At 37.7% G+C, this 19,571-nt stretch overlaps 1 protein-coding gene across 1 annotated transcript in view; it reads right to left on the bottom strand.

Moving 5' to 3' along the window:
* Positions 1–4,333, bottom strand: part of tinagl1 (tubulointerstitial nephritis antigen-like 1) — a 25,283-nt gene extending 20,950 nt beyond the window's left edge. The window contains exon 1 of the mRNA XM_053613019.1: positions 4,166–4,333. The gene's annotated coding sequence lies outside the window, so the exon portion shown is untranslated. The remainder of the gene's footprint in view (positions 1–4,165) is intronic.
* Between the last annotated feature and the right edge of the window lie 15,238 nt (positions 4,334–19,571).

The raw sequence follows: 19,571 nt of genomic DNA on the forward strand, positions 1-19,571 counted from the left end.
TCAGTACACGTTACATCCACTTAATCTTTGACTAGTTAAATGTAAGACACTCTGAGCTCATTTTCATTATTCTGGGTGTAGTTTTTAAAGATAATGCACTGTAGGCCTATTACCCAGTAAGTTCTTTGTGAATAATTTAAAATTCTTAAATTTGATTGGTCAGAAAGTGTTGATTCAATTTCTACATCAGCATGGCTCTGACAATAGCGCTGACTGCAAAGAAACTCACAGGTTTATATAAAACACAGTGTTATTGTTCCTATAGTAACAGCTTATACGGGGACCTTCACACAAACGGATTAAGAAACATGTTAAAAGTTTTCTGTACTTAGACAGTCATTTAACATTTTTTTTAGAAGGAGTCTCCAGGGTCAGCCTTTTGTAATAGTCTGTGTTAAATGTGTTTATGTTTTCTGGCACAAAGAGTTCTCAGAACAGAGGGCTTTGTGTTCTGTCTTCTTAACTTCAGGTGAGGGAGCTCATTCCAAAACTTAATGCATAACAGGAATTAACTTGTTTCACACGTTTACCACATTAAATATTATATATATATATATATATATATATATATATATATATATATATATATATATATATATATATATATATATATATATATATAAAACGTTATATAACGCTATATAATGATATATAATGCTACATTTATAAATTGATGTCATTCTATAATAAATTATAATAATTAAAAAGAATTGTTGTTGTATAAGATGAACCCCTCCCAGATGGGTTATTAAACAGATGGCTTAAACATGAAACAGATGGCTATTTCCTTATCATAGTGCAGTGCTAGGATTGAAAGATCTAAAGAAGATTGATTACACAGTAAATTAACTGTAATAAAAGAAAGCAGTTCAGGAAGGACGGAAAGCAATCATTAATCTAAATAGGGGAGAAAGTAGATGTTATGCAGGGGGCGTACTGCCACCATCAACATAATGTAGTCTGACCTTATCAGTGAAGAGGAAACAGCAATTTCCTATTGTCAAACTCAACCAAACCCACAGCATTATGGGACATCAGAACTGTCTTGTTTCTCAACACTATGGAAGGTATGAATACGTACAGGTGCTACACATGCTCATGCATGCACTCACTGTAGGAGCAGCAAGAATAACTCAGGTTTCATGTTTAATATGTCCCCACTTGATGGCTTTTATGGCCCCTCTGGGCATCTCTGTGTGGAGCATTGTGGCGTCTCTGCTCAAGCTTTGGTCATTTGTAGCACAACCTGTTGGCCCTCATGTTCTCTCCCAGCCCCGGACTGGGAACAATGGCTTAAGACCACACATGACTGCTTTTGAAGTGCTTGCTTTGGAGTCAGGTTGCAAGCAAACAAAGACAGTCCTGACAAAGACACAGGGACGACTGTGAGTTACATAAATAGCTTCAATAATTTAATCTAAATCTAATCAACTCAACAGCAATCACAATGCCACAGCTGTACTGAGGGGAGCCATTGCTTTACAGTTTTCTGCATGACTGTGCCTTTAGTCAGCCAACACAGGGTTTTTCTCATATACACTCGTACACACAGTGGGATGGTAGAGTTGGTCTCTGACCAAAGCCCTTTTCATTGACTTTCATGAAGCAGTGAGGCAGAAAAAAACTCCAGAGGGACTAAAAGAGGATGAACTCAGTTTGTCATATTCAGTGCTGTCAGCCGCAGAGTGCCAGTGAGGGAGGCATTTTGACCTCACTGATAAAAACCAGTGTAACAGTAACTGGCCGTGCTCTGACCTCTGACTTCTGACCAGAAACAGCACACGGGCTACTGAACGTGTCAACAAGCAGTAAGACAAGATGTTCACCAGGGCTGGGTGAAAGAATAATATATCAATTCTGTGATAAATGACCTCACAGCATACTCATAGTGAGAGTTTAGTTCGTTTGTTTTGATATTTAATGATAGAGTTCTACATAGAACCTTTAAGAGTTCCGTTAGAGTGACAAAACATATAGCCTTTTACATCTAGGGTTCCAGCGTTAACTTAAAAAAAATATTTAAGAGTATAATTTTAATACATCATAGTAATGCCTAGCCTACTGAATATTAAATATATTTTTGTACTGATGTTTTATTCCTCTTTCTCTGTGTTATACAGAAATGACATTTTTGTAAATGTTCAATAAAATTATACCACATAGCTTTTGAATTTTCTATTAGTCAGAAGGTGTTGATTAAGTTTCACCAATAGTACATGTCTGATAATATTTATTTAACACACATTCAACATATAACATTTATGTAACATTTATGGAAGGAGGCTTGAGTGTTAGTGCACTGTAACAGTCAGTAACAGTATTGTGTAGCATATGATATAATATACCATATTACTATATAATTATATATGATAACTATGCCATATTACTATATAATAATATATGATAACTATAACATATTACTTGCCACTAAACTTTGATGTAAGTGCATCAAAACCACCCACAAGGACTATAAAAGTGTACAGCAGTTAGGTAAAATGATTCATTTGGAATTATGCAGATTTTACACTATTAGTTGATTATAGATGCTTATAGGGTTCTTTGCTTTGACTTTTGGGACAATAAAGCCATACAACATCAGACAGGGTCTCAAGTAGAACACGTTTATGAATATTCTGTATATAAACCATTAACTATATCTAGAAAGGACATTTTTTTTTCTACGAGTGCATCTACTTTCAATAAACTGTCACAATGTACTAGGATGTACAGCAGGCTGCATCTGTCCTTCTTTTCAAACCACCATAATGTGGCTGAAATCACTCAGTGGTCCAAACCCAGCTGCTCCGAGTCCAAACTGAGCTACTGACCCATAAGCACATCCTGTTTAAGTTGCTATAAGTTGCTGCTGATGATGAGATGAGGGTCTGCTGGAGTCTCTACTCACATCAGCTCTGTTTAGTCCACCAGTTATCAGCCACACACACTGCACAAATCAAGTGCTGACCACCGGCAAGTACGTTCAAATATTCCCATGAAAAGTTTATAATGTTTTAAATAAGTGTTACAAGAAACAAAGCTTTGAAAAACATAAGTGTCTAATACTCTATGCTTTCAAACATTCTGTAAAGTAAAGTAAGGGATTTCAGCTGAAGAGTGTTACAGCGCAACACTAGACTTTCTAGAGCCTCTCAGTATTTCTAGAGTGTTCTATGCATGTGAACAATGACACAACAGCAACCAGAAATCCCCAGCTTATTGGCTCTTATAATACCAACTAAATTAAAGAAGCCTTCTCTGGCATGCAGGCAGTGTTCACACTAAAAAACACACACAAAAAAAAGGCTTTACACCAAACTGAGTGACACTTATTAATCCCAATTTATTTATTGTTCTTTGAACATTTCTCATTTTGTAATTTTTACTTAAGTTCATGGGTTTTTAAACTAAAAATGATGCCCCACAGACCATCAGATATCAGACATAAACCTGCAACAATAAATTGTATTGTAATAAAAATAATAAATTTTTGAAAGCTGTAATAATGTGTTTAAAAATGGGTTTAATACTCACGTATACTTAAACGTATACTTGCAAACTATAACTGGTTAGGATAGAGTAGTAAATTTGATCATATTCACATACACACATATATATATATATATATATATATATATATATATATATATATAAAATCATAGTATATTTCACTGAAAGACTACCAGCATTGCAAATCAAATATCCCAAATGAATTTCTAATTTAGTGTCCATACATCCAGACTATACATTTACACTTTGCTTTCTCATAACATGAAAGTGAAACATCATTTATTTTGTCTCAGCAATTCGAGCACTGTGAATATTAAACATCTCACTAAGAGGAGTGCATAAATGTGCTTACATGAAACTGATATAATGAGCAATATTTGAAGATCTAAATAAGTATAATAAATAAGTTGTAATTAAGAGAGCTCACTCAGTTGAAAATGAGTCTCTGATGTAAAGACTTTTTGCACGTGTTGAATTCCCACTCTTAACCTTATTAAACAGGGGGGTTAGTCAGTCACTATCTGTATCTGCACACCTGTCTGCGGTGTGGAGAAAGGGAGGGAGCCACACACACACACACACACACACACACACACACACACACACACACACACACACAAACAAAAGAATAAAAGAAAAAAGGGTGTTCCTACTGTACCTTGTCACTGTATGAAATAAATCCTCTTTGCTGTTTTATTCCAGAAGTGAAACAGGACAAAGTTCAGATAGACGAGTGTTTGTAGTCTCTCTCAGTTCTTTTTCCTCTTCTACCTTTCAGTCCCTCTCAGCTGTCTGCTCGGCTTTATATTGAGACAAGGTGGGTGGACCTCATTACTACTGTCTCATTAGCCAACTTCTCTCTCTCTCTCTCTCTCTCTCTCTCTCTCTCATATATGACTTTGCATGACTCACCTCCTGGTGGTCAGTGAGACAACTGCACTAGCACCGCCCAAAGCTCTGAACCTGTATCTTGTACTATGTTTAAAATAATGCACACACTCCCCATTACCCCAAATGTAGTCAAGACATTAGTACATTAGATCTATTAGATCCAATTAAACTGGGAATATTTATCAGAACTCAATTCAGTTCGGTTTTGAGGTCTGTAACATATTTTGTACATTTTTGTACCACAGAAATCAATTTAAGATTACTGAATAGCAATGTGCACGAGGTTAAACGGGTGGCTATAAGTTTCCCTCGCTTGTTTTAATTGTAAAACCATCCTGAAATGGCTCTTTTAGTGACTTCAGATAGACCGATTATGATCGTTATAGTCACATAATGATAAAGGTCAACTGAACATGAAGATAATATTCAGAATATTCAGAATATTAAGTATGAGAATATTGTGAACATTCAGAATATTCTGAGGATGTATCAGAGTTTAAGGTGAATATAATACAGATTTATGTAGTTTCACTGGAACAGGTAATAATCACAATAGCAGGCGTTAGATAATCTTTTGGGTGTACAGGTGAGATTATCCATTGCAGAATGAAAGTAAATCATAAGTGCAAATAGGTCCAGATGTGGAAGCAATGAAAGAGAATAGAAGAGAAGCAGAAGTAGAGCATCAGGATCATGCATTAGTGTTGTCTCTGGCAGGTCTGGAGGGCAAGAGGATCCACAGTGGGAGAAGTGTATCAGGATCTTGCATTGCCTTAAATATTGATTTAAAGCTCTAAAGACATTGTAAGGAAACCTGGCAATAGTGATATAGTGAAGTCTCCAGAACCGATTGTTAAAAAACAAAACAAAACAGAGGGCATGTAGAGACAGACTTTTCCTCGGAGTAGTGCCATGGTCAACAAATCAATGGGCAAAAATTTGTGCACAGACACAAGGAAACAAGACAACTGAGTAAAAATCTTATCAAGCAAAAAAGTTGACAAATATTAGTTAGATGGAAAGATACAGTAAGTAATTAAAGTGTAAAATAAGAACTGTAGATTATGTGTGTGTCATAGATATCAGTGTATAATTTAACTTTTAATTTAAACACCCAGAAACCACTTACAGGTACAGAATTGTAGTCTTTACAGTCTGGTTTTTTTGTCCTATTTGCACTTACTAAATATTTTATAGTAGTTACTGAATACTGAGCATGAAGATGAATAACTGACTAATCAGAGAATTCAGTGAGTTACAGTTTTTTTTAAAAGCCTGGATGCAGGTATGTAAACAGATTACAACACGCCTCTCTTTCCATGGTGCAATGATTATTTCAACACAAAGTGACTTGCTCTGATCTGTCCTTTTTCACGTACTTGCTTACAGGCAGAATAAACAGTATAATCTTTTTTTATTACACAATCCTATACAATGATTAGGCAGTGCAACATTTTTTTGCTCTACACTCCAGCACACTGTATTGACTGAGAAAATAGAGAAAGTGCAGACTGTCGACTTTTTTCAGGATGTAAACAAATGTGCAGTAATAACAGCATTTCTGGTAACTGTTGATCAGTCCTGCCCGTCGGCTTAGAGGAATTTTTCGCCCGTTCCTCAGTACAGAACAGCTTCAACTCTGGGATGTTGGTGGGTTTCCTCACATGAACTGCTTGCTTCAGGTCTTTCCACAAAATTTCTATTAGATTAAGGTCAGGACTTTGACTTGGCCATTCCAAAACATTAACTTTATTCTCCTTTAACCGTTCTTTGGCAGAACGAATTGTGCGCTTAGGGTCCTTGTCTTGCTGCATGCCTGACATTCTCTTGAGATTCAGTTCATGTATAGATATCCTGATATTTTCCTGTAGAATTCGCTGGTATTATTCAGAATTCATTGTTCCATCAATGATGGCAGGCCGTCCTGGCCCAGATGCAGCAAAACAGCCCCCGTGATACTACCACCACCATGTTTCACAAATAGGGATGAGGTTCTTATGCTGGAATGCAGTGTTTTCCTTTTTCCAAACATAAGCCTTCTCATTTAAACCAAAAATTCTCTTTTGGTCTCATCCATCCACAAAACGTTTTTTCCATTAGCCTTCTGGCTCGTCCACGTGATCTTTAGCAAACTGCAGACGGGCAGCAATGTTCTTTTTGGAGAGCAGTGACTTTCTCCTTGCAACCCTGCCATGCACACCATTGTTGTTCAGTGTTCTCCTGATGGTGGGTTCATGGACATTAACATTAGCCAATGAGAGAGAGGCCTGTTGATTAGAAGTTACCCTGGCTCCTCACAGACTCTTACAGGTCTTGCTCTTGGAGTGATCTTTGTTGGTGGACCACTCCTGGGGAGGGTAACAACAGTCTTGACTTTCCTCCATATGTACACAATCTGACTGTGGATTGGTGGAGTCCAAACTTTTTAGAGATGGTTTTGTAAACATTTGAAGTCTGATGAACATCAACTATTTTTCTCAGGTCCTCAGAAATCTCCTTGTATCATGGAAGTGCCATGATACACTTCCACAGACATGTGCTGTGAAGATCCGACTCCGATAGATCCCTATTCTTTAAATAAAACAGGGCGCTCACTCACACCTGATTGTCATCCCACTGATTGAACACACCTGACTCTAATTTCACCTTCAAATTAACTGCTAATACTAGAGGTTCACATACTTTTGCCACTCACAGATATGTAATATTGGATTGTTTTCCTCAATAATTAAATGACCAGGTATAATATTTTTGCCTCATTTGTTTAATCGGGTTCTCTGTCTATGTTTAGGACTTGTGTGAAAATCTGATAATGCTTTCGATAATATGCAGATATAGGGTTCATAAACTTTCAAGCACCACTGTATGTAGAAATGGTATTCCTCCTATTTTATTTGACTAACAGTAATTATATGTTTGCTTATACGCATGTTAGTTTGTTTCAGATGCTAAACAGGGTACTGCACATTTCCAGTAGAAAAAAAGAAAAGAAGAGAAGACAGATAATAGAGAACTTGATAAATCCAGTTACTAAAAATGATGATGATTCCATGATTCCAAGCTGGAAAGAGATTTTTAAGATTAGAAGTAGTTAAATGTTAACTCATTATAGAACAATCATGCTTTTCATTTTCATCAGGCTTCAGCAGCCTGTGAAGCACATCAGTCCCGGACAGCAGTTGGAATGTGTCAGCATGTGTTGTGTCATCTTTAGTTCATGCACAAGAGCGCTACAGTATGTCTATGGTTCATGCAGGCACAAGCACAATAAAATGGTGTAATGATGGTGTACTGCTAAGTTGGTTGGCCAATTTTTTTCAGTTCACATTCGGTTACTATTTTTGTGGTCAGATGTGGTCAATGGTCAAAGTGAACCGACCCCACACACAACACAAAGCAGTTTTCCTGACTGCCCCATTTCATACAGCCTGCTACATCCTGGTCTACTTCAATATATGTTGTTATTCATCCAACTACTAACTAAATACAATAGATATACACTCAGTGAGAACTTCATTCGGAACACCTGTACACCTATACATTCACGCAGTTATCTAATCAGCCAATCCTGTGGCAGCAGCGCAGTGCATAAAATCATGCAGATACGGGCCAGCAGCTTCAGGTGAAGTTGCACTGGGCACAGGCTCACCAAAACTGGACAGGTGAAGACTGGAAAAATGTAGCCTGGTCTGATGAATCTCGATTTCTGCTGAGGAACACAGATGGTAGGCTCAGAATTTGGCACCAACAGCATGAATCCATGGACCCACCCTGCTTTGTGTCAACAGTCCAGGTTGGTGAAGGTGGTGTAATGGTGTAATACTTCCAGCATGATAATGCACCATGTCACAAAGCAAAAGTCGTCTCAAACTGGTTTTATGAACATGTCAATGAGTTCAGTGTTCTTCATGAAAGTGCACCTGAAAAATCTGGAGGAATTGCGTGATTCCAATCATGTCATCATGGACCAGAATCAACATCTTGTGGACTCCATGGAGTCAGATGGAATGCCATGCATGTCGCGAGGAATTGAGGCTGTTTTGAGAGGGAGGCCCTACCCAGTATTGGTATAGTGTTCTTAATAAAGTATTCTGAACATGCAAGAAAGAACTTAATGTGAATCAGAATGTTTCTTTGCAATCACACTTCATCAATAAAATGTCTAACAAAACTAATGAAATAGCACAGTCACATTCAAATGAATTTCTATCACAGACATGAAGAATTAGCCAAAATAAACACTGTCCTAGAGGCCCACACGTGTGAACTAACAAGACAGCAAACCATAAACGGATATATAAATATCGAAAATACATACAGCTGATTATTTTGTGTCTATTACAATCTCATTCTCCCATCTACGCTTCCTATGCTTCATTCTTTTCCCTTCCATTTGTGCAAGATCTCTGCATTAGCAGACCATGAGCATGAAAAATCAGACTAAATCAAAACATGTTTTTAAGGGGTTTAAAAAGCCAAAATGCAAATATTTAATAATAAAGAAAGAATAATAAAGAACAGATCAAGACCACTCTAATGTATGTAATGTACGCATAGATATGTCAAAGATTACCATAATGATCTTAAAATCCAAACCTCAGTTTTACAAGAAAGCCCAAAGATCAGGTTATATAGTGCTTAAAAATGCATTTAAAAAGTTTGTAGTTCTGGCAGACAATTTTTTTCTGAAGTGAAAAAAATGTGACACGCTCCTGATCCCCATTTTACCACATTATTAGTGAAACATGGTGATGTGAGTATATATAGCTGCCAGTGAAATTGATAAGATCTACTGTGCCAGTTAAATGCAATTAATGGATAATGATTCATACTAAAGGATTTGCAAGTAATTGTTTAAAACATCCTTCCATCCATCCCTCTACTAATCCATTTATTCATTCATCTTCAGTATTAGCTTTATCCTGGTCAGGGTTGGGATTAAACTGGAGCCTAACCCAGGAGCACTGGGTGTGAAGAAGGAATATGTCTAGAAAAATCCACCTTCTGCAATGTTTTTGACAAGAAACTGAAGAACCCACACAGACACAGAACATGCCAAACTCCACACAGACAGTAACCCAAGCTCAGGATTGAACTGGTAAATCTTGACCTTTACTCATGTTCCTCAAAATAACCTTGAATTAAACTTTACTAGGCACAAAAAAATGCTACCTAGCAAAAGTGTTTTTTTTTTTTTTTTTTTTGACGTAAATGCTGACTAGGAAAAGTTTTTTTTCCAATGTGAAAGTGACTTTTAGCCACCAGAGTAGACTGGCTTGTACTAATTATATAAATATGCTTTATATTAATATGATTGACTGAAGATTTTGACCAAAAACTTTTCATTTACCTTCCAAAAACAAGTACTGGCTGTATTGTATTGTATGCTGTTAAATTTGATTCAGCGATTTGTCCACACCAAATCTCAGTGTTCTGACATTGCAAACCTTCCAGGAAGCGGAGAGTCCACACGGCTGCTTTGTTCTGACACCTACACGGACGTATTTATGATAAATGTGCATCATGTTTCTGTAAAGTCACAAGAGACAGTTGTTAGAATGTGTAGGCTGAGGTTAATTTTCAAGTGCTCACCACTCCTTCCCTTTCACACACTCAAACAGTCACAAAGATGTGATTCAGTGATTAAGCAACTACATAGTGTATGTGTCAGGGATGAGTCAGGGAGACAAGAAAATATGATCACATTATATAGATCTCACAAGTGTGCCTTGAGGAACTCAAGCCAGAAATGAGTCAGGGGCTGACCTTCCAACTCTTAAAAAAAAAAACAAAAAGAAGAAGAATGAAGACATGTGACATGTCGCAGTTAGAGTGAAAAAGAGAGAGAAGGAGAGAAAGAGGTAAATAGAGTGAAGCCAGGCTGAGATATTTGAGATAAGAAGTAATGCACCGGACATTATCAACACATTCTTGAACAATCAGGCTCTTTCTCCTGCATCAGGCCACAGCAGCCTGTGACACACAGCAGTGCACGTCAGTCCAGGACAGCACATGGAACGCATAATCATGGAAAAACACTCACTCTACTTCCATAGCGAATCCGCTTGTGTTAGAGTTAACTCTTCACATCAAACATTCCCTCTTCATAAGTCAGAAATGACAATTATGTGGTGCAGTATTCATGCTATACATTCCACTGACCAGATGTACCGCACCATAAACAAGCTGGGGTGACTCGGAAAAACCACAAACCCCTCCAAATGTATGTTCTCTGAAAAATTTTTTTAATCTCCAATGGAGTACAAGAAAGTGTCACGCAAAGAATCTCTGTGCTGATGTTAAAGCCTGGCTCCAGCTTTTCATATAAGGCTCCAACAAATTAATAACTAAATTATTTCCTCGCAACAAGAATGTTATCTCTCTAAAAGTAAAACATTCTGCACTGAATTCTGAAAGCTCTCCATATTATTTGTGCACCAGGTTGCTCTTGTTTAAATGAAGAGGACATGGCTGTGACTTCCTGTATCAACTCCACTTATAAAGCTGTGGTTTAATCCTGTTTATGCAAAATATGCCAGCTCCCGAGCAGGTCTGAGCTTATGGACCTGTTGCTATGAGAGCAACTCCAGGATGAGCTTCAAAGAGCCAAACAATCCCGGATCATGTCAAATCATCAATAGTGAAATCAAGATAATTGAGTAATCCATGTACGAAGAACGGGCCCCAGGTGTCCACTGTTGCAGTCTTGAAGGATTATTTTAACAAGTGTTCTCCTGTTTACCAAAATATATGTCTATTTCTATCTTACATAACTTTGTTTTAATGTTCTAAATAAGCGCTAACCGCTCAAAATGTCTTAGTTTTCAGAAATGATGTTATTTATCATTTATCCATTAATCATTTGGTTTCAACAGGATAATTCAACATGCAAGAACTTTATCATATGCGCAAGGTCCTTATACAATGAAATTATTAGTTTGCTGGTTCTCATGGATGCTGGAGTAAAAAAATTAAATAAAAGGATAATAAATAAACAAAAACAAACAACTAACTAAATAGATAAAGATCTTTAAAAAAAAAAAAGTGCTATAAATAGCATTGGTGGTAAAAAAATAAATAAATAAATAAATAAAGATTAAATGCACTCTGGTTTTATTTACATGCAGTGAGGTATTGTTCAATTTAAGGTAACGTGCAAATTAGCTGTTGATATGACTTGGTAATGTCGGGTACATCCTGTATCAGGTTACATGCTACCCTGCACTCTGCCTGGTTGGTAGCTGTTGTGCACTAGTAAAGTAATAGTGAGTAGATATTAACAATGAATAAATCGAGAGGAAGAAGAAGTACAGATACAACAAAATGGCTTTAAAATGTTCTGTATGGAAGAGTAGTCCAAAATGTGGACCCTTAACAAGTGTTCTCCAATGTTGTTAAATTTTACAGGAAGAAGCTCAGCACTGTCGTCCTCTTAAAGGAAGGCTTCAGTCTGTATATAGGAAACCCCAGTAGATGCTATGGTTGACAAAACAGGTCATAATTTGTTTATTGTTATATAACATACTTTGACACATCACCTTTAAGAAGCTATAAATATATTTCACAAAAATGATGTGGAACTTTTTTTGATATGGCATTTAGAAAGTAATTGACTTGTGCTTGAGATACATGCAAAAGAGAAACATATCTCAGTCCTTAAATATTTAAAGTACAGTACAACCAGTCTAAGAATCTACTCAGTACTAAAAAGAGAATCTCAAAAGTCTCAAAAGCAGCTTTTCCTCAAAACAAGAACAACAGTGTGACAGGTGGAATGTAAAAGCAGATCAGACAGAACAACATTGTTATCTGAGAAACCTTGCATTCTTGCACAGTAGATTTCAAACTCGTTTCAGTTTCTTTATTTCAGTGTTTAGCTGACCAGTGGAATTCCAACAAACACTGAGAAATTACCTTATAGACTTTCTAATTTGATATACTGGATTCCAGATCTCACTGGATCTCTTACTCTGACCACACATTAATGAGGACTTGCACTTCTCAACCCAATATTGTACCCAATAAAAATGCTGTCAGTTATTGACGATTCCTGTGCTGCAAGGTCCAGTAAAAAAAAAAAAAGGGGGTTCAAAATGGCATTTGTCTGACTTGGGTGATGATACCTTGCAATTTTATTTGGCCAATTTATGGTAGTGTCTAGTTTGTGTCACTCTAATTGACAGGAGTGAGGCAAATGTCATCTTTCCTACCCAGAGATCAAGGCCAGTTATGCTTTCTTAGACTCCCAGCCATGGATGGCTGTGGCATCATTGGGATTCAAATTCTGACAATAGGGTGAACACTTTCTGTTGCACCTCGAAAGCCAATCAGTGGTAATATTTTTAGCTCCATCCAAAACACTTGAAAATAACAGTAAAATGCAGGCTCACTGATTTATTATACTGTATTTTACCACACTGTTCAGTGGAAAATGCCTAATAAATAAAGTTTTGTTTGTCCAAATATACACCGAAACATTATCTCAGCATAGACCTTCTCCATGTCTGTGTAGATTTAAAAGACAAGGGACACCCCTACAATGACTGTGATATACATAAAGAGGATAAGTGTTTTAGATGACTAGTAATGGGGCCATGTATCTGAGTCCCCACTTGACCCAGTTCAATACCTGGACTTAAATTCAGTGACGTTGGTGACTGAAAAGCTTCACAGTTACTACAGAATTAAAGTATATATGATGCATCAACAATTCAATGCTTTTACAAGAATAAATTAATTATGAGAGTAGGGTGTGTGAGTGTGAGAGGGGTGATGGGCTGACAGATATTGAGTGTTTGAGGTGCTCCCTCAGGGTCGGTGTTGAGTAGATTCACAGAGGGGGTACGAGTGAACACCACCTGAGGCCAGTTCTCTGAAAACACAAGGCAAGCATGTTCTTTTTATTTTCTTGCGCACGAAATGAAAGACATATCTTACTAATTACAGTCTTTTTATCCTCCACATTTGTTGTCCTCATCATCAGAATGGATCCCTAGTGCACTACTTTAGATTTTAGTCACACAGTATCCACTGCTACAATATAATATGCAGCAGCACGCCTCGTCCACAACAAGCCCAATTGAACCCATGTCACACCCCTCTTCATCTCCCTCCACTGGCTTCCTGTAGCCGCCTGTATCAAATTCAAGGCCTTGATTCTCACATACAGGACCTTGTCTGGAACAGCACCCTCCTACCTCAACTCTCTCCTGAAGGCTTACGTTCCCTCACGCAATCTGCGATCGATCAATGACCGACGCTTAGTAGTACCTCAGCGTGGCTCAAGGTCCCTTTCAAGAACCTTCAAACTGTTCCTCAGTGGTGGAATGAACTTCCAACCTCAATCCAGACCGCAGAATCTGTCACTATCTTCAAAAAACAGCTAAAGATCCACCTCTTCCGTGAACACCTAACTAACCCCTAAAAAACAAAACAACGAAAACCCTTGCTCTGGCACTTATACCTCTACTCTGCACACTTCTGGAACTCAATTAATGGATCTTGTACGGTAGCACTACTTCTGTTGCTCAGTGCTTGATATATCGTTTTGCTTGTATTTCCTCATTTGGATGTTGCTTGGGATAAAAGCGTCTGCTAAATGAATAAATGTAAATGTAAATAATATGTAATTTTATTATGTAATACATTAGGATGTTATCATATTTATCATAATGCAAGTATCTATGATTAGGTTTGTTTTTATGCTGAGTAGTGGAGCATGAGTGAGCAAGTCTAAAGGGGATCTTTTGCCAAAAAAAAAAAAAAAAAAAAAAAATTTTAAACACAACATGCCCATGCATGTGTCGCTTTTACCGCACTCAGTACAGTGCCTTTTTGATGTGTTTTACTTTGCATATTAGAAGCTTGTAGAGGAAAAGAATACAAGTAGATGGAAAATAACAATTTTTTTTTTTAACTAAACAAGCATGTGAGGCTGTATAGAATGCCAGTGGCTGGAGGCGAGAATCATTGACTCTGTGGTGAAACAGTGCAGCTGAGAACGTCAGACACGCACCTCTCCTAATGACAAGGTAAAAGTAGGGGACATGACATGAATAGACTTGCAGTAACTGTTTAGGAGAACAATACAGAAAGTGCATACCACAGACTCAAACCCAGTAGGCATGTGTGTTTATGAAAAGCTGATTATAGAAGAAATCGCTGTGTGATAGGCTCACAGAGACGTGTAACAGCATCGTGCATACCATGCGTGTCATGGTTTCTCTGCCCAATTTTGCGCAAACAGCACAGAGTGTTTTGTCAGCTGAGTGTGCCATGTTTCATCGTCATTTTGACAAGCATGACAACTGACTCAATATGAAAGCCAAGAAAGGCTATTTTAAGAATTTACAGAAGGAAATTTTGCTGACGAAACCTTTCACTTTTCCCCTGTGTCAGCCTGGGCAATGAATCAACATTTCCTTTAATAGTCCACTCGACATCCTTCATGGCACCCAAAATGAGAAAATCTGGATATTTAAAATGAATAACATGCACATGCAAGTTATATTTTGAGGTTTAACATAAACTGTATAGATTTATCATTTTCACATTATATACATGTGGGGAAATAAGTATTGAACGCGTCAACATTTTTTTTCAGTAAATACATTTCCAATGAGGCTATTCACATGAAATTTTCACCAGACTTTGGTATTAACTCAAGAAATCTGCAAATAGAAAGAAATTCCAAACATTAAAGGTTGATGATGGAGTAACGTTGCTTCCACTTGTGGATTATGGCCCCAGTTTTGCTTACCAGAAGATTCAGAAGTTTTGAAATACGTCTGTATCCGATTCAATCAATATGTTTCGCAACAATAAGGTTGCGAAGGTCTTTGCTCTTTGCTTTTACCCATCATGAGATATTTCTTGTGTGACACCTTGTAATGGAAAAGCCTTTTTACAGACCATCAGTTTATTAACCCAGCTGATATTAATTTGCACAGATAGGAGGTATAATTACTTTCTAACTACTTACAAATTTCAGCTGGTTCTTTGCCTTACCATGCGTTGGAGAACTGCTTTTTCTTAGCGTGTTCAATACTTTTTTCCTGTGTCATTCCACTTTATTACACATAACTTCATTTATGGACATTAATGTTGGGAATTCTTTATATTTGTGGATTTCTGGAGTTAACACTGATGTCTGGTGAAAACTTCATGTGAATAACCTCATTGGAAATAAATTTACTGAAAAAAAATGTTGACGTGTTCAATACTCATTTCCCTCACTGTATACAGAGTTATAGTATCCCCTATATTCCCATCGTATATCTACATACGATGCTGTAAAACACTGTACTCAATTCTGATCAAAAAGCACATCTGAGACAAATGTGGGACACAATGTTTGTGATAAGCTGTTTAGTCAGCTGTGTGCATGCTGTTTACTCTAACTGTGTCTTTACTGACTTCCAATTTGTCCTACTCTCTGATACTCTCAAGATTGACAGGAAGTGATGAGTTGGCCTGTGTGTGGGACAGTGTTACGGAGAGTTCTGTGTAAAGCCATTGTTCAGTGGTGAGGCAGGCTGCAGATCATCAGGGTTGGGTCAGCTTGGGACTTGTGAGGGGAACAAACTGCTCAGCATTGTGTTCCGTGTCTTAAAATGTACACAGTTACCATAGTGATGGACACAGAAAATCCATTTCAGAAACTTCCCATTGGGTCAGAACTGTAATGTATTTGAGTGACTGAGATAATCATCACCCGAGTTCATTGTGGTAGTGGTTGCTATTTACCCCCAACGGGACTGATGCTTAAACGTTGCTCAGAAACCCTTCAAACAACAATATTTTTTATATGAGTATTTTATACATTTATTATATATGATGTCTTTTAAATCTTTGAAACAGCTCACATTTAAAGTGCTCACTGATCTCATTTTGATATGCCAACCCAGCTTGCTTCCATAATGCTGATCTTCCACCATGTGTCCAGAATAGAGACTCTGGCTGCGTCCGAAATCGCGTACTGTGACAGTACCTACTGTTGAAACAGTACGCACTAATCAGTATGTGTGTGTAGTATGAATACAATCCCAGACATACTACGTCCGCCATGTTGGCATTGTCATGTGACCTTCGATGTCATCATAAACACAAACATTTTAAAGGGGCCACCAGATGAAAGCAACCGCACTAATGGCAAAAAGCATCAGGAAAGTTGACCGAATTAGTAATTTAATGTGGCAATGTTAACAGGCTGAGGTAAATTTGTTGCCATTAGCTTGGATGGCTATGGCATAATGGAGATCACAAAAAAGGTTTCAAACCTTGTTTCCTTGTTTAAACTTTCAACAAGTTACCAATTTATTCAGATATTATTGAACAAGTCCTGTTTAACCACGGTTTAACACTTGAAAAGATTAAATGCACTGTCTTTTGCCATTTTGTTTTCTGAGCTCGTCCGCACCAGTCCCGTTGCATTATGGGTTTTTTGTGTATGGACTCGTGTGGTGTCGTGTAGTGTCGTTTCAAAATCTCGCCGGAATCAGTACGCCATCCGGGGATTTCTCGGCAACAGAGAATTCTGACATACCAGCCCTCTGGCATACTGCTTTTCACCTACTGTGTAGTAGGGTAGTACGCCATTTATGACACAGCCGCTATACTCTCTGCTTAGCAGGATTTTATTATATCATGGCCAAGCTACTGCCCTGCGTTAACTCAGGTCACAGGAATGGAGGTGTACTGTATCAGTAGTGTTCTCTATCAGTGGAAAAGTATGTGATAACCAAAATATTTTATTAATGCAGCCATTGTATGGTCTAAATGCTTTTGTTTCGGAAAATCTGGAGTGATTATGTCCAGCATCTGGAGTGATTGCAAAATGGAAGAACTATATACTGTACAACATGATTAGGGCTAAACAAGCTTAGTAACGCTCTGTGATGGACTGGGGTCCCGTCTGGGGTAAATTCACTTGCTTTGTGCTCAGTGCTCTTGGTATAGGCTCCAGATCCACAGTGACCCTGATTTATTACTATGCTTTCAGTCATTCATTATAAGTAACTAACACCAAAGTGAACCAGTACCACAGTTAGTCCCCCTGCTGTCTCATATTGTCCTACCTTTAGTCAACGACAATTTGTCAGCTCTTTCCCATGCCTAGGCCATACTGACCTCCAGAATGTTCCTGCATAACTTAGATATGCTTATCTGTGGGTGCAATGGAAACATAAAAGAACTAATGAAAACAATAGAGAGGAGAGAGCCAAGAAGAAGAAACAAAGTCCCAGTATTCCCAGGTCTGATGCTTGCATGAGAGGGCCTTTATATTCCCTTGCTGTACGAAGCAAGCATAAAATAAGAAACATTTCCCATCTCTGGGAAAGTGTAACTCACAATTAGAAAAAGGATCACAACTTACACTATTGTGTACAAGGTAAATCCTAACATGAAAGGTTTGACATTCATTCCTACTAATAGGTGCATGGCAATTTTATGATATCAGGTGACCTGGGGAACCCAAGGTGAAAGGCATCTGGGTCAGCGGACCTCTCCAAGGAGCCATGCTTTACATAACTGGGCCTGAGGCAGCATGGTATGTCAAATAAACCAAACTCCACCTTGATCCAGGGCAATGTGTTGGGAATAATCACATGGTTAGTCCATATATCCTACAGTACACAAGGTATTGAAAAGAAGAGAATGCAGTAAAACTGCACTGTATATTGGTGTACTCGTCTATTGTAACAATAGACTAATGTGATAAACAAGGTGTCTATGTTTCCTTTGTTCCCTAGTACACTGGAAACCATTTCAGGATGTTGACTATATAATAGCGGAAAGTTTCAGCGATCGCTATAAACCCCACCAAAACTTTCTGTAGATGAGTTGTGCATGAGTCTCTGCCAAATCGAGGACAAGGTTGTGTTAGAGAGAAGCTTTCAGCAACGTAACTTTTCAATTGATTTCATTAAATGTCAACTCAATAGAAGCATTAGGCTTAAATTCTTTGATGAAGGTACATGTTAATCTTGTCATCTATGAAACAATCCTGGCAGAAGAGTAGTCTAATGGACATATACTTCAGCTCTGTGACAGCACTGAACACTAAGTATCTGTTCTTTTACACAATAAAAAGCATTTTGATAATTGAACTGAAAGGAAATCAATAAAAAGCCTTTTAGATGTCTCCTGGGCAAATGACAAAGTGGAGTTCCCAAATCCCCCCATAGCTCTATGGTCATCCAGAACCCCCAGGTCTGCTATGCACTATTGGTTAAATGCAATTATCCAATGGTCTCATTCAATCTGTTCAATTTTAATGCAATACAAGTAGACAACGATTGTGTAAATATTAGAAACACGAAATAATCTGGTAAATTACTAGATTGATAGCTCAGACAAATCATTGTCCATTAAGAAATGTAACTGGGGGATCATAAATAACCTGATGAGTCCACCATTTGAGCTTCAGCACAATCCACTCGCAATTGTAGTCCACAATTTAAAATTTCATCCTGCTTGGATGAAACTTCTCAACCTTTCTTACCTAATTTCTTGCAGCACCTATGTGGTTCTCCATCATTGTAAATTCTTCCATGCCAGTCTTATCTTACCTTTAGGCTGATGTTCTGGTAAATAAAACATCTATTCTCTCAACAGTTTCTCAGCAAGGAATTTAAAAAATTATACTATGGGGCAGAGAGGAAGAGATTTATTACCGGATACTTAAACTAGGAATGACTTGTTGACACCGAGGAATGACACGGCCTAAAGAATGTGAAATGTGAATAGTCTTCACGGGTTCTGGCACCTGTGCAGCTGCTAACATTGTCTGGTCTTTCACAGGATAGGCTTCTACTATAGAGAGGGATAGAAAGAGAAAAGACCCCAACTGCTCCATAGACTGAGAATTAGAAATGCACGTGAGGATATTTGTAAGTGCCTGTCCATAACCATAGCTAATGCACTGCCGCATTCCTTTCTGAACATAAAGCCATTTTGGGGTTACAATAAGACATTTTTTTTCAGTGTCACAATGTTAGACTGAATGTGGGAGGAATAGCTTGTAGATATTCAGGATAAATGCTTGGATTATGGAATGCTTTATACAATCGGACGAATATGAGTGACTATTGCAAAAATGATCAAAATCAAACCAGAAGCTGGCAGAGAGGTAAACATTACAAGTAGAAGTAATCCATACATTGGACATACAA

This window comes from Ictalurus furcatus, chromosome 24 (genome assembly GCF_023375685.1).
Source record: "Ictalurus furcatus strain D&B chromosome 24, Billie_1.0, whole genome shotgun sequence".
NCBI lineage: Eukaryota > Metazoa > Chordata > Actinopteri > Siluriformes > Ictaluridae > Ictalurus > Ictalurus furcatus.